Source organism: Papio anubis, chromosome 11 (assembly GCF_008728515.1).
Source record: "Papio anubis isolate 15944 chromosome 11, Panubis1.0, whole genome shotgun sequence".
NCBI classification, from domain to species: domain Eukaryota; kingdom Metazoa; phylum Chordata; class Mammalia; order Primates; family Cercopithecidae; genus Papio; species Papio anubis.
The window spans coordinates 109,657,855-109,671,199 of record NC_044986.1 but is presented as its reverse complement, the minus strand read 5'-3'; the positions used below and the strand labels follow the sequence as shown (position 1 = coordinate 109,671,199).

The 13,345-nt window shown below is 44.1% G+C and overlaps 1 non-coding gene across 1 annotated transcript; it reads right to left on the bottom strand.

Moving 5' to 3' along the window:
* Nucleotides 1-12,970: 12,970 nt before the first annotated feature.
* LOC116269614 lies at nucleotides 12,971-13,075 on the bottom strand. Its single transcript, XR_004177233.1, has one exon. It is a non-coding gene; the product is annotated as a small nucleolar RNA U13 (small nucleolar RNA).
* Nucleotides 13,076-13,345: the final 270 nt, after the last annotated feature.

Sequence of the window (13,345 nt, the reverse complement as noted above, 5' to 3'; positions counted from 1 at the left end):
CAGCCCCAGGAAAAGGTCCTGACAGATATCCGAAGAAATGGAGCTGGGTTGAAATCAGTGAATCACCAGCAACACAGTCTGAGAAAAATCCAAGAAGCATGATCCCATGAAAATGATGAAAAGAAAGCAATAGAAACCTAAACACTGTTATCATTATGAATTGTTAGATTTTACAGTAATTCTGCAGACACCATGTTAAAGGACAAACTCTTTAAATATTTTTTTCTGCCATATTGACCCTAAGTAAATTGGTGACTTTGGTTTGAGACATCCTCTGAAAAGATGAAAATATAAAGGGGGCTGGGCACAGTGGCTCACACCTGTAATCCCAGCCCTTTGGGAGGCCGTGGGGTGGGGGTGGATCACTTGAGGTTAGGAGTTCAAGACCAGCCTGGCCAACAGGGTGAAACCCTGTCTCTACTAAAAATACAAAAATTAGCTGGGCATGGTGGCACATGCTGATAGTACCAGCTACCCGAGAGGTTGAGGCAGGAGAATTGCTCAAACATGGGAGGCGAAGGTTACAGTGAGCCAAGATCAGGCCACTGCACTCCAGCCTGGCAACAGAGCTAGACTCTGTCTCCAAAAAAGAAAAGGAAATATAAAGCGGGAAATCTGTAAAAGAAAATATACCTCTATTGTATAATTTTTATAATACAATATATATGTCCAGGGTGCCAAAAAGAGACCAAATTATAGTTTCTTACTATTGTGTGAAATTGGCATGTTCTCACTGAATAAAGCTGGGATAAAATTGTTCCAGGCAGAAGTTAAGGTTTGCATTCCCATTATTACCTATCGTAAGGCTCAGACATACTATTCTTTATTATTTTGTGTATTCAAAGGCCTTCAAAGTTTGCATTCACAACGATTACTTTCCTTTTGTGTCGAGAATAATCTAAGAACAGTTCCCTACAGATTTTCAAGGGAGAGAAATATTTTCTAAGCCCTCAAGGAAATTTCCCACCTTTGTAAGGTCAGAGGTTGACATATAGCCCCTATATGTCAGAAAGACTTGGGCTAACAGTCAGATCACTTCTCAGGGGGCTCAACACAGTCAGCTCTGGGTAGAGAGACAGTCCCTTACAGGACTTTAATGAGCTTGCTGCAAATCTGCACTGAACCCAAGCACGGTCTGATTTCACAATTAGAAGTTGGGATTGTCTGTTCTCTTAGTCTTCTGTCACATTTTTGTACTGTGTGTTAATAGGTCCTTCAAACTCTTTTTAACCAACCCCATAAATAGACTGCAATTAAAAAATGTCAGTGATGCAATACAGTATAGGATAAATCATATTTCAGATCTGTGAAAATGAGACTCATTTTTTTTCTTTTGCAGAAAACCACTATCTTGGGTTAAATTAACTTTTGTTAAAATACATGTGGATTTGACATGGTGTTTTGTAGAAATTTTCTTTGTCTTAAACTCAAAACAATTAGCAGCCTCTTCCCTGCTGTGATAATATAGATTTGACCTATTTACTTAACCTGAGTCTCGGTCCCCTCAATCATTGGTGAAATTGAAATGTGTGTCTAGCCCTAAGGTTCACATTGAGGATCATGTGCTTAGCATGCAATAATCTCTCAAAAAATGAGTTACTTATCTCTCCCTTCCCTCCCATTCACAAGTAATGTTTTTATTAAGACTTTGTGTTTAATATTCTTAAATAACAAAATTCTATTTTTGTTCTATTTGCTATTTCATGAAAACAAAATGCAAAAGAAAAGAATAGTGTTTAAACCCTTGGACCTGGCTGGGTGCGGTGGCTCACGCCTGTAACGTCAGCACTTTGGAAGGCCTAGGAGGGAGGATTCCTTGAGCCCAGGCATTCAAAAACAACCTAGACAGCATAGTGAAACCTCCTCTCTACAAGAAAAAGCAAAAAAATTAGCCGGCCGGGCGCCGTGGCTCACGACTATAATCCCAGCACTTTGGGAGGCCAAGGCAGGTGGATCACTTGAGGTCAGGAGTTTGAGACCAGCCTGAGCAACGTGGTGAAACCCTGTCTCTACTAAAAATACAAAAATTAGCCGGCCATGGTGGTATGCACCTGTAGTCCCAGCTACTTGGGAGGCTGAGGCAGGAGAATCACTTGAACCCAGAAGGTGGAAGTTGCAGTTAGCCAAGATTGTGTCACTGCACTATAGCCTGGGCAACAGAGTGAGACTCTGTCTCAAAAAAAAAAAAAAAAAAAATTAGCCAGCCATGATGGCACAAGTCTGTAGTGCCAGCTACTTGGGAGGCTGAGGTGGGAGAATCACCTGGGCCCAAGAGGTTGAAGCTGCAGTGAGCCAGGATTGCACCACTGTACTCTAGCCTGGGACAGAGCAAGGCCCTGTCTCAAAAAAAAAAAAAAAAAAAAAAGAAAGAAAAGAAAAAGAAAAGAAAAAGGGGGGGGAAGAAGAAAGGAAGGAGAAGGAAGGAAAGGAAGGAAGGAAGAAAAAAAAAAGAAAAGAAATAAACTCTTGGAAACATAATTTAGTGAATCCTTCGGAAATTGATTAGAGAGACTGAGACAGAGCACACTCATCTACATACCTCCTTGCAGATACATTTCTCTTTCAAATCAACTCAATGTCCTTTTTCACTTTAAATCTTCTCGTTCGTTCTTGTCCTCAAATCAGGATGTGCAGGGAAGTCCTAAAACAAGGTGCCACCAAAAGCAAGAGCAGCAGGCAGTCATGGAAGCGTTTCACTAGAAGAGGCCTGTTGTTACTCGTCAGGGCAGCAGGGGTGTAACCCTTGGATTGAGGCACACCTGGGTTCAATTTCCATATTTACCATATTCAGCTGCAGGATGCCCTGCAAGGTGTTCAAACTTGCTGAGTCAGTTTTGTTAATTGCACCACAGGTTATACAACCCTGCCTAGTAGCATTGTCAAAGACCCAGGGTGCTTTGCAGTGATGCTAATAAAACTTAATTGCCAGGACTGCCCACTTACATGGGTCTCTCCCAAGGTCCTATACCTCATTCTGTATTTGTCCTTTTTTTTCATTCTCTTGTTTTTTTGTTTTTTTTTTTTTTTTGACGGAGGGGGTGGGTATTTGCTTTTGAGACAGGGTCTCACTCTATTGCCCAGGCTGGAGTGCAGTGGTCATGGCTCACTTGCAGCCTCAATCCTTCTACATCAGCCTCCCAAGTAGCTGGGATCACAGGCACGTACCACCATGCTCAGCTAATTTTGTTGTTGTTGTGTTTGTTTTGTAAAGACAGGGTCTCACCGTGTTGCCAAGGCTGGTGTCAAACTCCCAGGCTCAAGCAATCCACCCATTCTGAGTTCCCAAAGTGCTGGGATTACAGGTACAAGTCGCCACACCTGGGCTTTATTCATTTTCTTAAACCAAGCTCCCCAAATCATACAAACTTCAGGCCCTACAAATCCCAGATGCGCCCTTGTCAGATGATTAAAAAGGATAATAAATACAAGGTAACTGGCCCGTAGTCATTGTCCAATAAGCGATATTATTGTCACCAGATTCACAGGTTATAGGTTTGGATCTGTCTCTGGGTAAATGTAGAGAAGGCAACCACATAATAGCATTGCTTATAGGTTATACAAAATTTAACCCATCCTCTAATATGCCACACCTGAGCCTGCTGAGATGCCTGGCCCAAGCTCTAGCAACACTTGAGGTTTAAGCCTTAATTACACATGGCCAGGCATGGTGGCTCACGCATGTAATCCCAGGTCAGGAGTTCGAGACCAGCCTGGCCAACATGGCAAAACCCAGCCTCTACTAAAAATACAAAAAAAAAAAAAAAAAAAATAGGCGGGCGTGGTGGCAGGTGCCTGTAAGCCGAGCTACACAGGAGGCTGAGGCAGGAAAATCGCTTGAACCCAGGAGGTGCAGGTTGCAGTGAGCCGAGATTATGCCATTGCACTCCAACCTGGGTGACAAGAGCAAGACTCCATTGCAAAAAAAATTTTTTTAAAAGGCCTTAATTAAACACATGTAACCTCATTTAGGTGCATTAGGAAGCTAGGCTGCAAATGAACAGATCACAGGATGGGTCAACTTAAATATGGAAAAAGAATTGTAAAAGCAAAGAGCAGAAACATGGGCTGAGCTCAGTGGCTCATGCCTGTAATCCCAACATTTTGGGAGACCAAGGTGGGAGAAGCACTTGAGCCCAGCTGGTCAAGACTAGCCTGGGCAACATAGTGAGATTCCCGTCTCTACACAAAAACGTTAAAATTAGCCTGTGTGGTGGTGAGCATCTGTGGTCCCAGCTACAAGGGAGGCTGAGAAGGGAGGCTCCCTGGAGCCCAGGTGTTCGAGGCTGCAGTAAGCTAGGATCATGCCACTATACTCCAACCTGGGTGAGAGAGTTCCTGTCTCAAAAAACAAACAAACAAACAAACAAAAAAACCACACACACAATAGCACTTGCAAGGGTTCTGGGGGAGCCTCATCTTGGAGGGCAGGGTGGGGACTCGGGGGCTAAAGAGCAAGAGCCGAGTGTGAAGCACTGCATTGGCTCAGTGTGGCTGTTCGTCCACATGCAGTCTATCATCCAACTGCATCAGAGCTGAACAGGGCCCAATCCTCCCATAGACCTGAAGTTTGAAAAACTTACATTTGTTTTATTTGAGTTCCTTTTTACATTTGTCTTATTTGAGTTCGTTCTTTTTTTTTTTTTTTTTTTAATGTTTATTTATTTATTTAATTTTTGAGACAGAGTCTCGCTCTGTCGCCCAGGCTGGAATGCAGTGGTGCAATCTCGGCTCACTGCAAGCTCTGCCTCCCTGGTTCATGCCATTCTCCTGCCTCAGCCTCCGGAGTAACTGGGACTATAGGCGCCCGCCACCACACCTGGCTAATTTTTTGTATTTTCAGTAGAGATGGGGTTTCACCATGTTAGCCAGGATGGTCTCGATCTCCTGACCTCGTGATTCGCCCGCCTCAGCCTCCCAAAGTGCTGGGATTACAGGCATGAGCCATCGAGCCCGGCCTTATTTGAGTTCCTTTCTTAGAAACTGACCAGGCCTTCCGGATGGTATCAGGAAAGTGAGGCTTTCCGGATCACGGCACCCAGACAATGAGATGCACCTGTGGCCTGTTGGTCACCTCCTCTTCCCTACCCCTCCTGTTTTCCTTCCCCGTGATATAAACCCCTGCCTTTAGTCGAAGGGATTGGGGAGTAGAGTAGAAAGGGTCTTAAGGTTTCACCTCCTGTGTCTCTCTAACTAATGTCACCTGTAGTAAAGCCTTTCTTCCCTGGCAATGCTCCTTGTCTCAGCAATTAGCTTTCTGTGTGGTGAGCACCAAACCTAGAAAGAATCCCTGGCATTCAGCAACAGAACCACCTAAGGAACCTCACTGAAAACCTCAGAGGCCCACTGAATCAGGACCTCGGAGGTGAAGCTCAGGATTCTGCTTTTTCAACAAGCTCCCCACCAACTGATTTTGAATTCCATTTGGTTTAAGAGCCCCTGCTTATGGGTTGAACCTGAAATAAAGAACTGATCAAATCGTTTTCAGGATCCCATGTAAATTCCAGTTGGCTCAGCAAAAATCCAATTTTTTTTTTTTTTTTTTTTTTTTGAGACAGGGTCTCACTTTGTCACCCAGGCTGGAGTGCAGTGGTGCAATCTTGGCTCACTGCAGCCTCAACCTGCTGGGACTACAGGTGCATGTCACCATGCCCAGCTAACATTTTTGTGTTTTTTGTAGAGATGTGGTTTCGTATGTTGAGCAGGCTGGTCTCGCACCCCTGAGCTCAGGTGATCAGGCCTCCCAGAGTGCTAGGATCACGGAAGTGACCCACCACGCATGGCCTGAAGTCCAATTTTCAACTCACAGTTCAACCCCTCCCCTCTCTTCCACAGTAAGGGGCAAGTGTCTGGCTTGTGTATTTTCTTTCCTTCCTTGCTTCCTTTCCCCTTTAAACTCTGTTGGATTTGATCTTTTCTTTCACATTTTCTCTGTGTGTGTGTGTGTGTGTATGTGACAAAATCTTGCTGTGTCACCCAGGCTAGAGTGCAGTGGTGTGATCTGGGCTCACTGCAACCTCCACCTATTGGATTCAAGAGATTTTCCTGCCTTAGCTTTCCGGGTAGCTAGGATTACAGATGTGTGCCTCCACACCCAGCTAATTTTTGTATTTTTAGAAGAGACGGGGCTTCACCACCTTGGCCAGGCTGGTCTTGAACTCCTGGCCTCAAGTGATCCGCCCACCTTGGCCTCCCAGAGTGCTGGGGTTACAGGCATGAGCCACCACACCCGGCCACATTTTCTTTCTTGATAGATCTACTACAATTGTAGCTGAAGAACATGCTATTCAGACATACGTCATGATGTCAGCAAGATCAGGTGTATGAGATGGTCTAATGTTAGCTGAATGTGTATCTGTTGCACAGAGAGATACTACCCTCCTGAAGACAGTAGATAACAGCCATGAAACCTCAACTAAGGTTTCTAGTGGGATGACAAGATGCTGCTTTCTGGGGATGTCCTGTTCAACCCTGTTATCAGTAGCTTGGATGGAGACCTAGGATACGTGCTCACCTTACCTAGGAAGATGCAGACCTAGGACTATGCAGATGATACAAATCTAGAAGGAATAATTACCCAGAAATGGATAATGATCAAGTTGCAAAGCAACCTTCACAGGCTGGCATAAGAACCAAAAACAAGTAAGATCATGGAATAGACAGAAGCATGAATGAAAAGGAAAAACATCAGGATGGTTTTTGTTTGTTTGTTTGTTTGTTCATTTTTGAGACAGCGTCTCGCTCAGTCACCCAGGCTGGAGTTTAGTGGCGTGATCTTGGCTCACTGCAACCTCTACCTCCTGGGTTAAAGAAATCCTCCCACTTCAGCCTCCTAAGTAGCTGGGATTACAGGCACGCATCACCATACCCAGCTAATTTCTTTGTATTTTTAGTGGAGACGGGGTTTCACCACGTTAGCCAGGCTGATCTCAAACTCCTGACCTCAAGTGATCTGTCCGCCTTGGTCTCCCAAGGTGCTGGGATTACAGGCGTGAGCCACTGTGCCTGGCTGAGGATGCTTTTTTAAATGTCATTGCAAAAATTGTTTGAGCCTTACTGGTACTACAATTCATATATGTGTGATTTTTCAGTTCTTGAAAGGAAATAATCCTACTCTATTCTATGCTGGTCAAACTACTGTTTTATTTTCAACAGATTCACCTCTGAGCATGACATTTTAAAAGGAGACATCCTCAGGTTACCATGGAGCCAAAAGTGGATTTCAAGCATGATGAAGAATCCATAAACTACTATGTTTAGCTTGGGGGTGGGGGATGGGAACGTGTCTTCCTTCAAATAATAGACTGTCCATAGACTTATTGGGTTGACGCTATGTAAGATCGTGGGTATATGAATGTCCTAAGAAGGCATACCACATTACATGTTAGAAAAGACAATGAAACCCATTCAATATCTCCAGAAATGCAATAGAGAATTCAGAATAGAAGTGAGTTCCCCGTTGTGGAGGTAATCAAGCACAGACTGAATGATGACTCAGCCAGAATTCTTACCCCATGGATTCTTTCTACTGAGAGTGTTTGGGGAAGGGAGTGAATAAATCTGAGATGTTTTCAGCACCATAGAAAGGTTTCTATTATTTGCTTTTATGCTAGCTAGCTCAGGTTTCTGGCAGCAAGTTGAAACAGCCGAGTGAGTAGAAAGCAATGAGGAATAGAGGCCAGGCGCGGTGGCTCATACCTGTAATCCCAACACTTTGAGAGGCTGTGGCCAGGAGATCACCTGAGGTTGGGAGTTTGAGACCAGCCTGGCCAACGTGGTGAAACCTCATCTCTACTACAAATATGAAAATTAACTGGGTGTCGTCGTGCATGCCTGTAATCCCAGCTACTCAGGAGGCTGTGGCAGGAGAATCGCTTGAACCGGGGAGGCAGAGGTTGCAGTGAGCAGAGATTGCACCACTGAACTCCAGCCTGGGCAATAGAACAAGACTCTGTCTCAAAAATAAATAAATAAACAAATAAAATTTGAGGGAAAAGCAATGAGGAGTAGAAAGAAAAACCAAGAGGGGAAATGCAGACATTCCAATAAATATGGATGGAGCATGTACTAAGTGCCAGATGCTGCTCTAGACACTGGAGATACAGCAGGGGAGAAGAAAACCAAGCCAAATGCCCCCACCTTCACAGAGCTTACATTCTATAAGGAGAGCATTATGAGAGGGAGTTGGGTAATTTTCTCCTGCAAAGGAACACAGAATAAAGTAAAAGAAAACGTGAGGAGGGAAAGGAAAGGCTAATTGTGCCAAGAAGGACTTATTAGAATGAGGATGTTTCAGCCTAGAGAAATCCCAAGATTGCTTATTCGTGAAATCTATTCCGCATCAAGATTTGACTGGCTTCTCCAAAGCATTGCAGTCTATTCATTCAGAGAGGGCAGCACCTTTCTGCCCCACCCTCTTTGTAAACAGCCCCCAAATGACCGTCTAACTCCATCAATATTGACTGCTTTCCAGGGGTCACCACTTACCAGATGTTCCATCCATCACCGCAAACAAGTTCCCCCTGACATATTGATTATTTCATTTTTCTTGTCTTTTAGCCAGAACCTCCTTTCTAATTAATGTATCTATTGTTGGTTCTATCAGTGTGTACATCTTGGACATGCACAATCTTGTACTGTCTACCCGAATTACATATGCAGCTCCCTGATTCTTGAGGCGGCTGTTTCCGATCTCTGCCTAAATGATCTTGAACCCCGGTCCTGTTTGCCTTGCATTAGGAGAGACGTAAATTACCTTTCTAAGCCCCAAGTCCAGGATTGCTTCAGTTTACATTTGTATTTCTTTAAAAGTAGGATGTCTCTTCATCACCTACAAGCATCTTTAATGGTGAATGGCTCCAGCTCTAAGAGTCTTAAATTATCAGATAAAACCTCCGACTCTCTCTCTGCTTTATGTCTAGTTTCTGCTAAATGCTGCTCACCTCCAGGAATAGAGCTACTGGACTCTGAGGTCAACTGTAAGGGTGTTGGAGTTAATAAGCTCAGCAAGTCACTGTACATTGATCTTTACTTTCCTAGTGCACTCATATTTCTCTCCCTGGAATTAGATGCTCAGCTATCTGCCAGGGGACCTCTTTCCAGATGCCCTCTGATTTGAACCAGCGGAAGGTTCCTCATCAGGCGGTTATGGAAGAATAACAATCCACATAGCTCATACGGTACTCTGCTGTTGGTGAAGGTTGCTGCATTTTTGCCAACCGGTCAAACCAATACTTCAATCATCAATGATTACTATCATTTGGCTTATGTCCTTGAAGGGGAAAAATAGCTACTGTGATTCTCTCCTTCATAAAGGCTTCTATGCAGTAAGTGGCTGGGATTAAATTATACAATCACTTCATCTATCTGTTGGAAAGCCTGTCACCCTTATACCACATGTGCCAACTTTTCCCATTAGCAGAGGGGCTCAGAACTGTGAGACGCGGCAAAGGGAGCCTTATGATGCCGGGTAATATAATTCTAAATACCATCAAGCCCATAAAATGGGGAGTAAGTGATAAATAATTTATATTTATCAGAACGACTGAATCTTATTACAAGTTCAGCAATATGATATCCTCCCTCACAGCACAGACCTGGATGGGGAAAGGGATCAGAATTTCAATGGTTTGCCAGGGTCGGAACGAATTCCTGTTTCAGGACCTATGAACCTGATGTGAACCTGGTGGGCCTTTGTTTAGCAATCCCTAGAAAAACTGGTGCTCATCTTATAACAAGGGGGTCAGCATGTGACGAAGGAAATCTAATACAACAGGATAATCAGCACAAAAGAAATCTAATATAACAGGATAAATGTGATAACATATGGCTATAAGTAGCAGGGTTAAAATGCCATTGATGTTTCCATTATTTTCTCCATTCCAAATCTACCAGGATACAGCAGGGCAATCTGTTTGTTTCTTTATTCCTAATTCATTTTTTTCATTCACTCATCCGTTTATTTGTTCACGGTCTTAAACACCTAGAATGTGTAAAATACTCTATTAGGAACTGTGGGAGATGCAACCATGAATAGGTAGGATTCCCACCTTCTAGCAGTTTCCATTCAAATACAGCATTCAGGACTAAACCTTAGGAAGCAGAACTTCATTATTTATTGATTGACTGATTGAGACAGAGTCTTACTCTGTTACCCAGGCTTGAGGGCACTGGTGCCTTCTCAGCTCACTGCTACCTCTGCCTCCTGGACTCAGGTGATCCTCCGACCTCAGCCTCCCAAGTAGCTGGGACTACAGGCATATGCTACCATGCCCCAGCTAATTGTTTTTGTTTTTGTTTTTGAGAGATGGGATTTCATCACATTGTCCAACATGGTTTCAAACTCCTGGGCTCAAGTGATCCTCCCACCTCAGCCTCTCAAAGTTCTGGAATTACAGGAGAATTCGAATTTAAGAAAGGAAAAGTGGCCGGGTGCGGTGGCTCATGCCTGTAATCCCAGCACTTTGGGATGCCAAGGCAGGTGGATCACGAGGTCAGGAGTTCGAGACCAGCCTGGCCAACAATATTTAGCTGCAAAATTTTGTTTTTAGCCTCTAGCTGCAAAATTTCAGTGACAGGGGACAGAGGCACGGGTATGGCCCCCTTTCTTCCAGCTGTGACATCAGGAACTTTCAGACACAAGAAGGAGGCACTGCTTTCCCACTCACAGTGACTTAAAAGTTTATCCCCTTCTCCAGGTTTTGTCTCTGCAGCCCTGCTTGGACAAAACCAAGATGTTAAATTAGCAAAGTGAATTAGCAAGTTTCTCAAAATTACCCAAAGACACCAGCCTATTTTGTGCCTCTGAATCTGTTCTTGAATTGCTCACTCTGCCTGGAAATTGCTCACTTTGCCACCCAAACCCTTTTCTCCTCTAGAACACAACCTTATCTTTCAAAACCAGTTCAGACACCATCTCCTCAAGAAGAAGAATTAAAATAATTAAATAATAATTAAATCAAATATAATTAAATTATTATTATTATTAAGGCAGAGTTTCATTCTGTTGCCGGGCTGGAGTGCAGTGGCTCCATCACAGCTCACTGCAGCCTCGACTTTCTGGGCTCAAACAATCCTCCCACCTCAGCCTCCCGAGCAGTTGAGACCACCTGTATACTCCACCACATCTAGCTAAATTTTAAATTTTTCTGTAGAGAGGGGTTCCACTATGTTGTCCAGGCTGGTCTCGATATCCTGGGCTTAAGCAATCTTCCCGCTTTGGTATTTCAAAGTGCTTGGATTCTAGGCATTAGCCACCATGCCTGGTCTCCCATCATGATCCTTTCTACTTCCCATTCTGCTCAGCAGAATTACCTCTACCCTTGGCCACTCATCTTTACTCCTACTGCTGCTGTAACAAATTACCACAAACCTAATGACTTAACAGGTTTGGAGTGCAATGGTGTCATCTCGCCACACCTAACAATTCTAGAGGTCAGAAGTCCTAAAATCACAGTGTTGGCAGGACTGTGTTCCTTCTAAAAGCCTTTGAAGAAAAATGTGTTTCTTTGCTTTTTCCACCTTCTGGAGGCTGCCTGTATTCCCAGGCTTGTGGTCCCTTCCTCAAATCACTCTCATCTCTGTTCCCAAGTTTCATCTCCCTCTCTGCAGCAACTCTCTTGCCTCTCTCTTTCACTTACTGGAACCTTTCTGATGACATTGGACCCGCCAAAATAATCCAAGATAATCTCTCCATCTTGAGATCCACACTGCATCTCAAAGTCCCTTTTCCCATGTAAAGTTGCATATTGCCAGGCTCTGGAGATTAGGACATGGACATCTCTGGGGGACCATTATTCTGTCTACCCATTGTGAGCCCAACTTTCCATTTAGAAATGTCCGTGTCAGTTGCATAACACTAAGGGATGGTTTGTTTACAGAAGTCACCCTCAAAGGTTAATATTGGCTGGGCATGGTGGTTCACGCCTGTAATCCCAGCACTTTGGGAGGCCGAGGCAGGTGGATTACTTGAGCTCAGGAGTTCGAGAGCAGCCTGACCAACACAGTAAAACTCCATCTCTACTAAAAATACAAAAATTAGCCAGGTGTGGTGACACACACCTGTAATCCCAGCTACTTGGGAGGCTAAAGCAGGATAATTGCTTGAACCTGGGAGGCAGAGGTTGCAGTGAGCCAAGATCGCATCACTGCACTGCAGTGTGGGCAACAGAGCGAGGCTCCAGCTCCAAAAAGGAAAAGAAAAGACTATTATCCCCCAGAGGGAGGTATCTTGGGTCTTCGAGTTGCTTCTCCAGGGCCTAGAATGTTGCCTATGACTCAGCAGATGTTCAATAAATTAAACTGAATATTTGTGGGAAAGAAAACTGAGAAAAAAAGAGAGCAAGGACAATTTTCCTGCCAGGCTATTATTTGACAAGCAAATAAAATCAACAGGCCAAAGTAAATGGTTGGAAGAAAAAGCACAATGAAACTCATAATTTTGTCATAATGTTTCATAGATAATCACAAAACAACAAAATCTAACCTGTCTAGATTAGGGGTCAGCAAACTGCAGCCTGTGGCTCCCTGAGGTCAGGAGTTTGAGACCAGCCTGGCCAACACAGTGAAACCCTGCCTCTACTAATAATACAAAAATTAGGTGGGTGTGGTGGCACACGCCTGTAAATCCCAGCTACTCAGGAGGCTGAGGCAGAAGAATCACTTGAATCCAGGAGGTGCGAGGCAGAGGCTGCAGTAAGTTGAGATCACGCCATTGTACTCCAGCCTGGGCGACAAGTGCGAAACTCCATCTCAAAACAAAAAACAAAAAAAAAAAACCGTTTTACTGAAACACGGTGCGGTCCATTTGTAGTATACTGGCTGTGGCTGCTTTTGCACTATAATGGCAGAGTTGTGTAGTTTCATTGGAGACTCTATGCCCTGCCAGCCTGAAATGTTTAGCGTCTGGCACTTTACATAAGACGTTGGTTGACGACTGGTCTAATTAGAAAGGTTAAATAAGAATTATTTTTCGGGTTAGACGGGTAACACGCCAATGTCGTAACAAGGTTCACAGGGTGGCATATCTCACACATGCATGTAAACACCCGATGGTCATGCTCATGAACTACAAAAGGATCATTAAATAAGAATTTTGGCTAGGTGCAGTGGCTCACGCCTGTAATTCCAGGACTTTGGGAGGGCGAGGTGGGTGGATCACTGGAGGTCAGGAGTTTGAGACCAGCCTGGCCAACATGATGAAATTCCGTCTCTATTAAAAATACGAAAATTAGCCAGGCATAGTGGCACACGCCTGTAATCCCAGCTACTCAGAAGGTAGAGGCGGGAGAATCACTTGAACCCGGGAGGCAGAGGTTGCAGTGAGTCAAGATCGCACCACGGGACCTGG